Here is a 13,024-nt window from a genome sequence, read left to right as displayed (position 1 = left end):
CACCTGCTCCTTTTCCTGTGGGATCCTTGGTCTTCCCACTTGATTTCCCCTAAACCATATTAGCACACAGTACCCACACCATGGCCTCCAGCGATCACTGCCAATGGCTGGATGGAACACCCTTCTGTGAAAGCAGTGGGCCAGATTCAGATTAATGATCTCAGTGGAGGTTACACCAGGGATAAATTTGGCCCAGCATGCCTTGTGGTTGGACCAGTGTTTGTACAGTGCCTCCAGTATAAGAATATTCTGGTCCATGACTAGGGCTTCTAGGTACTACGATAATACAAATAATAATAATGACAATAATATTATTGGCTCTTTCATTGACTCAATCTGCGACCCTGAACATGTCACCCCTCTTGTTTTGCCAGCCACAAAATGCAGTGTTGCCAACTCTAGCAATTCTATTGTGATATTTGGTGATCTTCCTAAAAAGCCTCTGCTCCTGGAGTCAGGTGATTATGTAGAAATCTGAATTTTCTTCTTATTTTCTTTTATATTAAGTCTCTAGCCCTCAGGGTTGCAGAGACAAGCCTGAAATTGTGAACCGAATGCACCCTGGAAAACTCAGAAACAAAAAGGCAAATAAAAAGAACCCCAAATTTACTATTTTTAAAATAACCTCATGATTTCTCAGGGCCTGACTCATCATTTTTGAACATTGAGGGTTGGCAACCCTGAAAACAGTATGCCCTCCCCTTAGGGTTGCCCACCCTCCAGGATTGTCCTGGAGACTCCAGGAATTAAAGATTAATCTTGAATTAAAGATTACGTCCTGTGAAGAAACCTACAGGAATACGTCCAACCAAAACTGCCAACCCTACCTCAAACAGGTGTTCTGTGGCTTAACCAACATTTGTGAAGTATTTTGGTGTCCTAGGATGAATATAACAACTACTACTATACAGAGCCTGTTGGGTTGCTGTTTCTAAAATAAGCACTTGCCAATGAGAGGTCCCCTTTCCACAACCCTCCTTTGAGCTCCAGGCTCAACAGCCAAGGTACTACAGGCTGCAGTCAGCCCTCTAAGGACTCTTTATACTCATGTTGCACCACAATAAGAAAAGGAAAAAAAACAAACACACCCCTCAGGATCCTTCCATGTATCAACGACACTTCCTGTTATACAAGCACACGGCATCATATTCTTTTCCCATGGCCTAGCAAATCTCTGTCTGCTTGAGCAACCACCATTCATACATGTTCATATTGTATCATGCGGATTTTTTTCTGCTAATCCCAGCCTGGTTCTGCCTAGAAGAACAAACCAGCTATTGTAACCTGCTAGCTCACCTGAAAGCAAAAGATGGTTAAACATTAAACCACGATAGAGTTTTCCATCAAGCTCCCTACCCGCTGTCCTGCTGTGAAATGCTGTCTCGAACACAACCTACAATTTACACTATACAGACCCACCTGTGAGGTCACCACCACTTGTTAAACACAACCAGTTTCAGCTGAACTAACCCCTTCCTGGGAATTTGGGGACGGCCATATAGTCTTCAAAAACAGCTCCTTGAGCTGAGAGCTTTAATAAAAGATCATCAGCAAGATGAGTCAAACAAGAAGCCTTGTATGTGCTCATAAATTGCTCCTGGACCAGATCTGTACCCATTCCATAAATCAAGATATTTAAGGGACACTGCTGAGATAAGCAGACTTTTCAAATTCTACTGATTATTGTTATTTTGTATTATTGTAGCATGTAGGAGGTCCAGTCATGGACCAGGACCCCATTGTGCTAGGCGCTGTACAAACTCAGAACAAAGATTGTTCCAGTGTTTTATCTTCATTGTTAAAAAATCTTTTAACTATGTTAAAACTCGAACAATCCCATTTGCCATTCACTGTTTTGTGGGGATGGTTGAAAAATTTTTAAAGGAATGGTTTTCGGTCAGAAAAAGCAGTTTTGTTGAAAACTAAACACTTTATGGGAACACAATAATTTCAGTGACATTTTTGAAGGAAAAGTGCTGAAATGAATCACTGACTTCTGATTTCAATAGGGTGAAACATTTTCTTTTGATAAGATAAAAATGCTATGTTTTGACTGATTTAATTTCATTCTGACAATTTCATATTTGTGTATATTATATTTAATATTGTATACACATTTTAATTAATTATATTGTATTGTTTCAACACTATTTAAACAAATTGATTCAATGTTTTTGAATCATCAATGGAATTATCTTTTCATCGGTTTGTGTATGTAAGCTGAAACCAACATTTACCGATAAAAATCTAATCCTTCTGTGCCTAGTTGTATGGGAGGAAGAGAACAAGATGGTACTTGGAGAGTGGCCAGGAAGTAGGCAATTCCTGGGCCACAGGGGGTAGAAAAATTTAGGATGTGTACTAAAATATTAACAACAACATTAGGGGACTTTTTACATTATATAAAACTAAGTTAATAGTCACCTTATCAAAGCCAGAACAACAATCCTAGCACATCAAATGGGGTTCCTTTAGGGCTTACAAGGGAAAGAAGATGCTCATACAGTCCCAGAACTTTGTGAGGACAAGAGCACCATGCTGGGATATGCTACAGGGTCTGGGAATTACCAGTGTGGCAATATCCCCTACCCATGACGTCATGTTTTCAACCCCTCTCTTCCCATCCCACCTCCGCCAAAAAAAACCCAGAAATTGCCAAACAGCAAAAGACAAATTGATCTGCAAGTGTATTTAACTGTATACCGTCTGGCTCTCAACAAAGCAAACTTACTTCCAAGATTCAGACAGAGAGGCTGCCAGTGCCCTTTGAGCCATCATACCCTCAGACTGCTGGGAACTCTGCCTGCTGCAAAGGACAGTACAACATTTTCTCAGGGTGGGAGTGTGGGGTGGGGGTCAGGTGGAGGGGAGGAGGCTGTCTGTGCCCCTGAGAGACAGCAGCTCAAAATTATTACCCTTGGGCCTCCTGCCTTACACACAGTGATCACCTCTCTGAAGCACAACCCGTGGGTTAAGGCTACCACTCTCTACCAATTGTGACAACTGTACAAAGAACAAAACTGTCTCGCTTGTGCCTCTTCCAGAGGCTGTACAGCGGCATTACGACCAGCGTTTCTTTGAGAAAGTGACACGTGGGGCTCCTACTATGTCACCTTTACTCAATTTTCATAATACATTTGCTAAGTTTACAAACATAAACTGGGGATTTCCTTTAGCTGCCGGTACTGAAAGCTCAACCTGGACTCGCGCAGGGTATGCTTACACTACAGTCTGAGGTGACCGCTGCAGGTGTAGACGTACCTGAGCTATCTTTGATCTAGCCAGTTCGAGTGAGAGCAGCAGTGACGCTGCAGGACCACAGGCTGTATAAGCCTCCCCCGTATCCTGGGTATGCACTTGAGAAACTAGCTCATATTGCTGCCTAGGCTGCTAGCTTCACTGCTGTTGTTACCTGACCTAGTGAGATCAAAGCTACATGGCGACAGGCGTTGGCAGTCACACCTCTGATTGCAGTGTAGACGTACTGAGTCATGCTAGGTTCTTGCTGGTTTGTGCACCACCAGTAATAACGAAAAAAGGAGGACTTGTGGCACCTTAGAGATTAACAAATTTATTTGAGCATAAGCTTTCGAAAGCTTACGCTCAAATAAATTTGTTAGTCTCTAAGGTGCCACAGGTCCTCCTGTTCTTTTTGCAAAAGGAATTTAGTTAACGATGCTGTAGATGATGCATGAGCCTGAACAGAATTCAACTCCCTCCTGTACCAAACAGCAGTGAAATCTCTCTTTTAAGTCAGCAGTTAGCAAAGGGCAGGATAAGACGATGCTAATTTTATAGTCATTTTCTGCACGTTATCAAATCTTGTTAATTCTGCTCTACTGGCTTATGACAGACTTGAGAAAGTAGCTTAATTTTATTTTATGAGGCCGAAATTTCAGTGGAGGTCAAAGAGGGAGCCAAAGTGTGGACCGGTGCCATGCCGCGCCGCTGTGTGTTGATCACGGCTTTGCCTGAGTTGCTGCCGAGGCACGGGGTTTTCATTTCCCTTTAGCGTCTGTGTCTGAGCTGGCTCGTTTAAAGTCCTTAGCTCTCGTGGTACCAGCGGTGCCAGATGGTCCCACTGAATCGGTGTCTAGAACAGCCAGTGCGGTTGGTGCCAAGGCTCTTTGCCAATTTCCATATTGGGGACATGGTTACTTGCTTTTGGGGCACTTTTTTAGCAGGGTGACCAGAAGCCTGGGTGCTGGAGGAGGGACCCTTGTCAGAAGCCGTGGTTGGAGAGGCTTGTCCAAGTGGGGTCTGGGCTTCAGGATCAGATGCCAGTCTGAGAGACTTCTCCCTGAGAAGGAGTTGTAGTTGTAAGTCTCCAGCCTTCCTTGATCGAGCAGTTAACTTGTGGCAATGAGGACATTTCTTGTTATATGTGTTTCACCTAGGCAGCGAACACACTGAGTGTGTCTGTCCAAAACCAGTATGGAGAGCCCACAGGTGAGGCAACATTTAAAGCCTGGGGAACCAGGCATGACCGTCAGGAAATGCTTTTGCCCCCAGAGGGGCTGACTATTCTAAAGGGTCAACAGAAACCTAATTTCTAACTAGGAGAATAATAATTAAAAAAAATTTAAATGAGGTGATGGGGACAAAGGAAAAACCAACCAACCAACTATCCTAACTAAATAATGGTAGTAAATAGACTAAAAAGAACTAAATAGCAAGGCATCGGTAAGTGCTCCGACTTGAAGCCAAAGGTGGTAGAGAAGGAACTGAGGGGGGTTTGGTCACACAGCGCCAATTAACCACCTGAAGAGGCACAAGATGGGGACCACGCATGCATTACCCAGCAGGGGACTGCTACCAAAAATCTCCGATTACAAGCACAGGGGCAAATGAACACCTAAAGTGGAGCACCCACAGGACAGCTCTCGAAGAACCACCACAAGATTGTTGATCCCATTCAACTTACATCTGTGTTTACAGAAAGGGTGGGAAATTAAACAATTATTTCCAATTAAAATAGAAATTTAGTTCTTATTATTCCCCCCCCCCCATATTTACTGACAACAAGGGGATTCGGTGATCACTGAGCCAACAGAAAATAAATAAATAAATAAATAGCAGCGTTTATCCCAGCATACAAAGTAATTGAGCGGGGTCCATGCAATGCTGACCTCACCATCTGGACATGTGGTCATCCCAGAGCAGAGGCATTTCCAGCATTATCCTCTATAATCAGGTAAAATTGTATTCTGATGAGATGAGCCAACAATCCCCTGTTCCAAGGACCCAACTGATGACTGCAGTCAATCACTCCCTTTTACTGATGCCAGTCCTCACAGAAATAACAGTAATACAGAAATGAATACTCACCACTTCACAAACATTAACTAGTCAAGCCTCACAACTCCTCTGCAAAGCAGAGGTGTTTCATTATCCTACTTCCACAATTAGGGGAGCCTAAACAGAGTCTAAAAGGTTGATCCTGCACACCACTGAAATTGTGGCCCACCGTACAATAGCCCAATTTCAGGGGGGAGTCCAGATTTCACAGTCCGTGACATGTTTTTCACAGCCATGAATTTGGAAGGGCCCTACTTATGAAGCATCAGTGACAGTGCTAGGATTCGAACTTCATAGAGTTCCTAGTTCTCAAACCTGTGCTCACTAGACAATGCTGCCAGAGGGCATCATGACTCCAGCAAGATCAGTGCCTGCTACCAGTCAGCAAATTTCTACACCTCCCCCATTGGATTCTGCTATGCTCTTCCCACAGACAACAGATCTTTGATCTCACAAACATGGCTAAAAAAATCAGCACAGGACATTGTGCCCTTGAAAATCTGAACTCAAGAATCTTCCATAAAAAACATGGCCCGCACGTCCAAGTGCCCTGCAATGGAAACTATGAAGCAGTTCTAGATTCAACTCACACTTCAGTACCACGTGCCAGTGTGATCAGTCTCATAGTTTTTATGCTAAGCATCTCTCCGCAGGAATTTCATTTCTGCTGCCCTGACTATGGACTAAAAAAGTAGTCAAGGAAAGAGATCATCTTGGACAGAGTGAGTGAGTGAGTTTTGGCTCCACAGATCCCTATATTTTAAGGTTGGAAGGGACATTATGATCATCTCCTGCACGAACAAAGAACTCCCTGAAATTCTTGCACCAAACCCATAACTTCTATTTGAGCTACAGCATCCATCCTGCCCATTATACAATTGTTATTTATTATTTGCATTACAGTAGTGCTTTTACTCTGGACCCCATTGTACAAGCACAGAACAAAAAGAAAGTCCCTGCCTCAAAGATCTTACAATCCAAATGAAGCATTTTATAAGCACTATACTTGCTAGCTGTCTCACATGAGCTGTAGAATCCCAGGAACAGCAGCTGATCTCTTTACCCAGATCAACATAAGCAGCATTTCTTTCTCTGAAGCATCACAGTCTTTGGGTCTAGCTGCAAGAACAAAAAGCCTCAAAGGCATGATATAGTTCAAAAAGAACCCCCATACAGAAAATATAAAAATCCATATGGACATAACCCTCCTTTACCAGGGCATCAGAGAGCATATAAAACGTTTTAAGATATGTTGAAATAGGTAATATCTCTTATTTAATGTCTTGCATATCAGCCTGATATATTGTCAGTACAGAAAAACATTCAGCCAATCAAACTAAAGGACACTTGCCAGTTGAGGAAGTGAACCCTTCTGTTACAAAACAAATCCCTAAGCCCCAATCCCAGAGAAGAATGACTTTTGATAAGAGACTGACCCTCCAGAGGTACTGTCCAAAGCAGAACAGACTCGGATAAGAACTTGTCAGTGGCTTCTCCTATCCAAGATAGAAAAAACTATTTTCAGGAGATCTGCTATGGTCTAAAGATGAACAAACTGCTTTAATGAAAGAGAGAGATATCAACAAAGAGAAATTTTAGGTAAAACAAATGGTCAAAATAAGGATGGCAGAGTTTTTGGCACAGTGATGAACTTCAGATAACGTGAAGGACTGGAAATTTTTAGGAAAAAAACAAACACAAGGAGGTGTCCTGTTTTCCTATTGGACTTTTCAAAACATATTCACAAGGTGTGCTGATTTATCAAGGATTATTTAGGAGAGGAGATGTAACAAATGAGGCACACTAGTTCTCTATGTGGCATTATAGGGATAGCATTCCTTGCCTTCCACTTGCAGAGAAATAGGGAGAATCCATTCCATAGGGCTCCACAGATTTAAAACCTCTCAGAGGGGGAGAGACCACATTGCTATATGAATCTACATGTAAAAATACTGAAGCCCACCTAGCAGAGCTGTTACCTGAGCTGAACTCACTGAGCACAGGCCTAGGAAGCTAGCAGATCTAGAAGATACGCTCAGTACTGATTTTCCCCTGTAAATTTATTAGCAATGATGTACGCATTGAAGAAGGAAGGCATCATTCTTCTCCTGGGCTAAAACTAATTTTCAGTAGTATAGTGGACATGTTATAAAGGCCAGATTTTTAGAAGGTATTTAGGTGCCTAGTGGAATTTTCAAAAGCACCTAGGTGCCCAACAGCCATTAATTTCAATGGGTTTTAAGTACTTAGATGCTTTTGAAATCCCACTAGCCGCCTAAATACGTTTTAAAATATGGCCCTAAGGCATAAACAAGCTTTCTTTCATCAGAAATTTAACAGAGCATCAAGGTTCCAGAGCTCATCACTGCCAAGATGAGCAAAGTGGAGCCAAAACACATTTCAGTGGATCTCTGAAAAAACAAAATCTCAGTTTCATTTAATAATGCTGCAGTGAACAAATTATAATTGCTACAGTGCTTCAATACCGTGCACAAATCTATGGTGTATCTTTAATCTCCGTTTTCGTACTTTTGGAAATAGCTAACCAACGAGCAGCACCCACACAAACCACTAGGCCTACCTGAAGAGGAAGCCGTAAATAACTTGACTAGGTGTGCTACGTGTAGGAGAAATAATGTATGGAACAATCAACAGAGTAGGCCAACCCCATTTTTCCCCAATTGAGTCAATGGCAAAACTTCCATTGGATTTCAATGGGACCAAGATTCTTCCTATTGTAGGACAGGCCTACTCTCATCATTGTCAGGCAAAACCATCCGATACCAAGCCAGGCTCCTTTAATCCTCTTCCTTGAATTACCCCTATTCAAATCACGCCAATCAGCTTGTTTCAGTGCCAGCTGTAATGCTACCAACACCAGGTAATTTGACCTTGATAGAAGAATTGACTGTGCCTCCTAAATGATAAAATAAGGAGTAGAAAAAGAAAATAATCACAGCATGCTGTTTTTACCTGCACGATCTTTCCTGATCAAACACAAACACAATTTACGATAATCAACAGTACCATGATCGCAACTGGTCATGGACTAATAAACTTCCTCAACTAAACCCAACAGTGGATTGGAAACTAAGAGATATCTCCCCCCCCACTTTCACCGTACCCCTGGCCAATGCATACACTGCGTCGCCTGAAGCCTGTTAGTAACGCTGCAGTTGGCACCCATCCTCCCCTCTGTCACGGAGTCCAATGGCGATGCTCTGGAACTGCTCCCCATGAAGCCAGTCAGGACTCTGGGGCAGTCGCCTTTCTGTGAGCAGCCTGTCTTCAGGACACACAGCTCACACAGCTTCCACCTTCCTGGGTCTGACCTCGGAGCATTCAGCATCCTCTGCCCCTCCGTGCGCTTCCCCCAGCGAGTCCGCTCAGACAGGGCTCCTGGGGAAGCCAGAGGGTCCTGCACCCCAACTTCGCAGTCAGACTTGACTCTCAGCCAGCCAGTAAAACAGAGGTTTATTAGATGACAGGAACATGGTCTAAAACAGAGCTTGCAGGTGCAGAGAACAGGACCCCTCAGCTGAGTCCATTTTGGGGGGCAGTGAGCCAGACAACCACGTCTGCCCTTCACTCCATGTCCCAGCCAACCCCAAACTGAAAGTCCCTCCAGCCCCTCCTCCTCTGGGCTTTGTTCCTTTCCCGGGCCAGGAGGTCACCTGATTCCTTTGTTCTCCAACCCTTTAGCTCTCACCTTGCAGGGCGGAAGAGCTCAGGCCATCAGTTGCCAGGAAACAGGGTGTTGGCCATTCTCTGTGTCCAGACTCCTGCACACACCTGCCCTCTAGGGCTCTGCAATGATCATACACCCTTACCCCACCCCCTAGATACTTAAGAACTTCATAGGGGAACTGAGTCACCCCCACACTATTCAGAGGAAACATTAAGAACAGTCCCACTTCGTCACACCCTCAGAGTACCCTCCCCATCCCTACCTCCCGTGGCAGCAGGCCGTTGCATGACTGCTTTTGTCTTCCACCTTTGGAGATGTTCTGAAGCCCGTGGACTCTTCCCGGTGCTGGGCAACAGATGCTGCCCCCCTACCTGGGGGTGATGACTAAAAACAAAATGTCTTTAGGGATAACTAACCTGGGTGCTGAGAAGTAGAGTCTTAAACAGAGACCAAAGATTGCTAACTGGGACAGTCAATCAAAGGCACTCCTATGCTCCGGTACTGTTAGCACTTTTATCTGGCCTATACAAGTCCAAGAAGTCTACCTGTGTATTTAGACCACTCTGTCTCAGAGACCGGTGGGTAGCTGTGCTCTGAAAACATGGCATAATTCCACTATGGATGTTTTTTCATTAATACACCCTAAGGGCTTCTCTATACTGAAAAGTTTGATCAATCCAGCTATGTCACTCCGGGGTGTGAAAAATCCACACACCTGAGCGATATGGTTAAGCCAACCTAACCCCCGAGGTAGACAGCCTGTGCCTTTGGGGGAGCGGATTAACTATAGGGATGGGAGATCCCTTCCCATCGCTGCAGCGAGCGTCTACACTGAAGCGCTGCAGCGGTGCAGCTATGCCACTCTAGCCTTTTAAGTGTATAAATAGCCTGAGAACGAACATCCAATCCTGCAGCCACAAAGAGAGTTACAAACAGAGCCAGAAGAGCATCGAGGAGACAAGTAACTTCTGTCCCATTTTGCAGATTACCAGTATCTTCCTACTCCACCCCTCGGTGTATGAAGTTTTGAAATAATTCTGGAGCCAGCTGAATGACTTGCTGGGAGCAGTGCTAACTAGCACAATGTAAACCAGTTCCAAGGACCTTAATGTTGTGGCTCTCAGCAAAAACATTTTCTTCCAGAAAACTCTAGTCTACCAATGCCCAGTTTGGGTGAATAAAGTGTTCCACCTAAACTGACACTTAGAGCCTGATCTACATCCCACAGAAGTCAAGGGAAAGATTCCCACGGTCTTCAGTGCACTCAGCATCAGGTATTTAGGGACCTGATGGCTGGGTTTATTCTGACATTGCCACTCCTGTTTCCGCAGAGAGGGTAAATAAGACAGGTGTCTTCTCTGGAAGTTAGCATAAGCTTGAAGCTGTGGCCATAGGCTAACATAAATTGGTAACGTTTCAATATGAGCAGTTACACAATTAGAACTCCTTGGTGTGATCACACTCTAGCCTGTAACTCACCCATTCAGAGAGTGTTGATTACTATTTTTACTTGGAACCTTATTTCTGATCAGTGCCAAGAAATGATAATTAACTAATTTAACCCTTGGGGTCTGGGTCCTATCATCATCTGGTGTCTTGACATCCTCTACCTCTGTAGAAAACTGTGCGTTTATGTGTTTCAAAAGTAAAACAAATATTAAAAGAATAAAACTCTCTCTTTGAGAGATGATATGGAACTTTCCAACGAAAAAAATCACAAACCTATTGACTATTTTACAGGATGATGAAAGTTCCAGGTATTTCTTCACCTTTTATGAAAGTTGGGGCACAGCATACTTATTCAGGATGCTGCATGCGCCCCACTGCTGGAAGCTTGCCCATCTGCAGTACACAGTAGTTCAGATACTACTTTGTAATGAACCTGACCTCCATGGTTTCTCAGCAGAGACTGGGCCTCAGGTCTTTAGCACCAGAAGCACAGGCCTCTACCATTAGAGCTAAAGGAGTAACGCCATTAGCTGGCAACAGCAGACGACTTTAAGCTCTGGACACAACACAGTCCGTGTGTGACATGACCATAAAATTTTCTTCTGTTATTTGGAAATACTATGGTCAACAAACACTGTACCTTCTTATGCAATAAAAGATGTCTCAATGATAGTCAGATGTTCACTACACATGTCCCTGGCCATATCAGGCTAGGATGGCAAGTCAAGCAATGAACCCTTAGAACAGAATTCCTATTTTAATTCCCTGTTGTAACTGATTGAGAACCACCCTTCTAGCCAGAAGACAACATTCCTTCCCATGCAGAAAGATCATAAAGGAGGAGGGTGTGGGGTGAGAATTAAAGGCCATGTCTTCACGAGGAGCACGTCAACCCTACAGGAATACCAGTACCCTACTGGCAAAACGCCCCTTGTGATGATGGAGCTATGCCAACAATGCTGTGCTTCGTACCAGGATAGCTAAACTACTTCCTAGGAACAAAACACATGAAAGAATAACTTTGCCAGTATAGCTGCATCTACACTGCAGACTTCCATTAGCACAGCGATAGCTGTCAGGGATCACACCTTTCCACAGCTCTTACCAACACAGCAATGCCAGCAGATGTCTATAGGGTACACCTGGCTTAAATCCATACCAGCTAACGAAAGATCAAACATTAATAAGAATCAAGGTCAGTGGCTCCAAGGCATCACAAGTTCAACTTTCCTCCCACACCCACTTTTTTGTGTGTGCACAAAACCCGTTCATATGGTGCTGGAGCCTTTCCCTCACAACAAATGTTTGAGTTCTCTTTCAATGCTGGCCACCCTCTCTCACAAACAGCCCTTCAATAAAGAGCCACTGTACATACAACATGGAAGGATGGCCTTGGAGATCAGGTACTGGACTGGAACTCAGAATATCCTCGTTCTGTTCCTCATTCTGCCACAGATTCTCTGTGGACAAGTCATTTACTTTCCCTGTGCTTCCAAGCTCCCCATGCACATAACAGCGACAGTAATTCTTCTCTGCGTCAGAGGGGTGCTGTGAGGTTAAATTCACGAATGTTTGAGAGGAGCCCAGATCCAACACCGAGCATCACAGAAATGTTAATTAAAAAAAGCATGTGTTATGGAGGGAAAACAAACAGTCATAAGAAAACAGACGCCTGTTGCAATCCCACCTGGCTATTAGAAGCAACTGTGATTTAAGAAAGATTTTGTGCATCGTGAAAAAAATAAATTTGACAAGAGTCCTTTAATTAACCTTTCTATGAAAAACACATTTTTGCACATTAATGCAAAGCCACACACAATAGGACAAAGGTGTATAAATGAACCAGTTGATCAAAAAAGGGTGGAAACATTGTTTCTTTAGTTTTAAAAAAAAAATTACAGTGCACTCAACCTGCCAGTTTGACAAGGTGATGTGGCAGGTGATTAGTTCATCTCTGGGATGACGAGAACAAAATGATTAGCAGTGTGAGATGACAGTGTGAGCAGCCAGGTCCTGGAGAGCTGCTTCGTTATTAGGCTAAACAATGCATCACTATTATGAGCAAGTCAAATGCACTAACTGCAATTTCCTTTGAAAGCTGAGCAGTGCATGATTACACTTGTCCACTTGGAGACTCCCTGCTGGCAGCTCAGTATTCTGTTATTGTTCTGAGCGTTACAGTCTTAATAGCATTTTATATAAGGCAGCCTGAAAATGTGTTCTTCATATTCAGTCCATGTGATGGCAGCTGCCATCTGGTATTGGTAAATGAAACATTCTCTGTCCTGAAGCGCAGCCATTAGCACCCCTACAAACACATGTTTTTGTTTGTCATTGGTCACCACATCTCATTTCTAGCTGAGTCAATTTTCATTTCAAGAGCATTCTGGCTTTGGAATGACACATACTGCATGGGCGTATTTGTAGCTCTGTTTTTTATGACTCTTGGGAAGGTTTCTGTTGTCCATTTGGGTTTCTAGCAACATCTTTCAACTCTACCTGAGTATCTCTCAAGGCACAAGCAAAGAAGAAGTACTTCACCACTAATGAAACTGGAAGAGCTGGGAATGTGAAAGGGGACAAAAAAAG

At 43.6% G+C, this 13,024-nt stretch overlaps 1 protein-coding gene across 6 annotated transcripts in view; it reads right to left on the bottom strand.

Moving 5' to 3' along the window:
- The window catches only part of CASTOR2 (cytosolic arginine sensor for mTORC1 subunit 2), a 208,568-nt gene that overhangs the window by 177,934 nt on the left and 17,610 nt on the right, over window positions 1-13,024 (bottom strand). For 5 of the 6 annotated variants that reach the window (XR_006286231.1, XR_006286232.1, XR_006286233.1 and 2 more), the window contains exon 1: window positions 6,321-6,460. The exons of the other annotated variant lie outside the window; for it this stretch is intronic. The gene's annotated coding sequence lies outside the window, so the exon portion shown is untranslated. Of the gene's footprint in view, window positions 1-6,320; window positions 6,461-13,024 lie in introns of those variants that run through there. 6 annotated transcript variants of the gene reach the window in all.

This window comes from Chelonia mydas, chromosome 17, assembly GCF_015237465.2.
Source record: "Chelonia mydas isolate rCheMyd1 chromosome 17, rCheMyd1.pri.v2, whole genome shotgun sequence".
NCBI classification, from domain to species: domain Eukaryota; kingdom Metazoa; phylum Chordata; order Testudines; family Cheloniidae; genus Chelonia; species Chelonia mydas.
The sequence above is the reverse complement of the archived record's forward strand: the minus strand, read 5'-3'. Positions and strand labels throughout refer to the sequence as shown.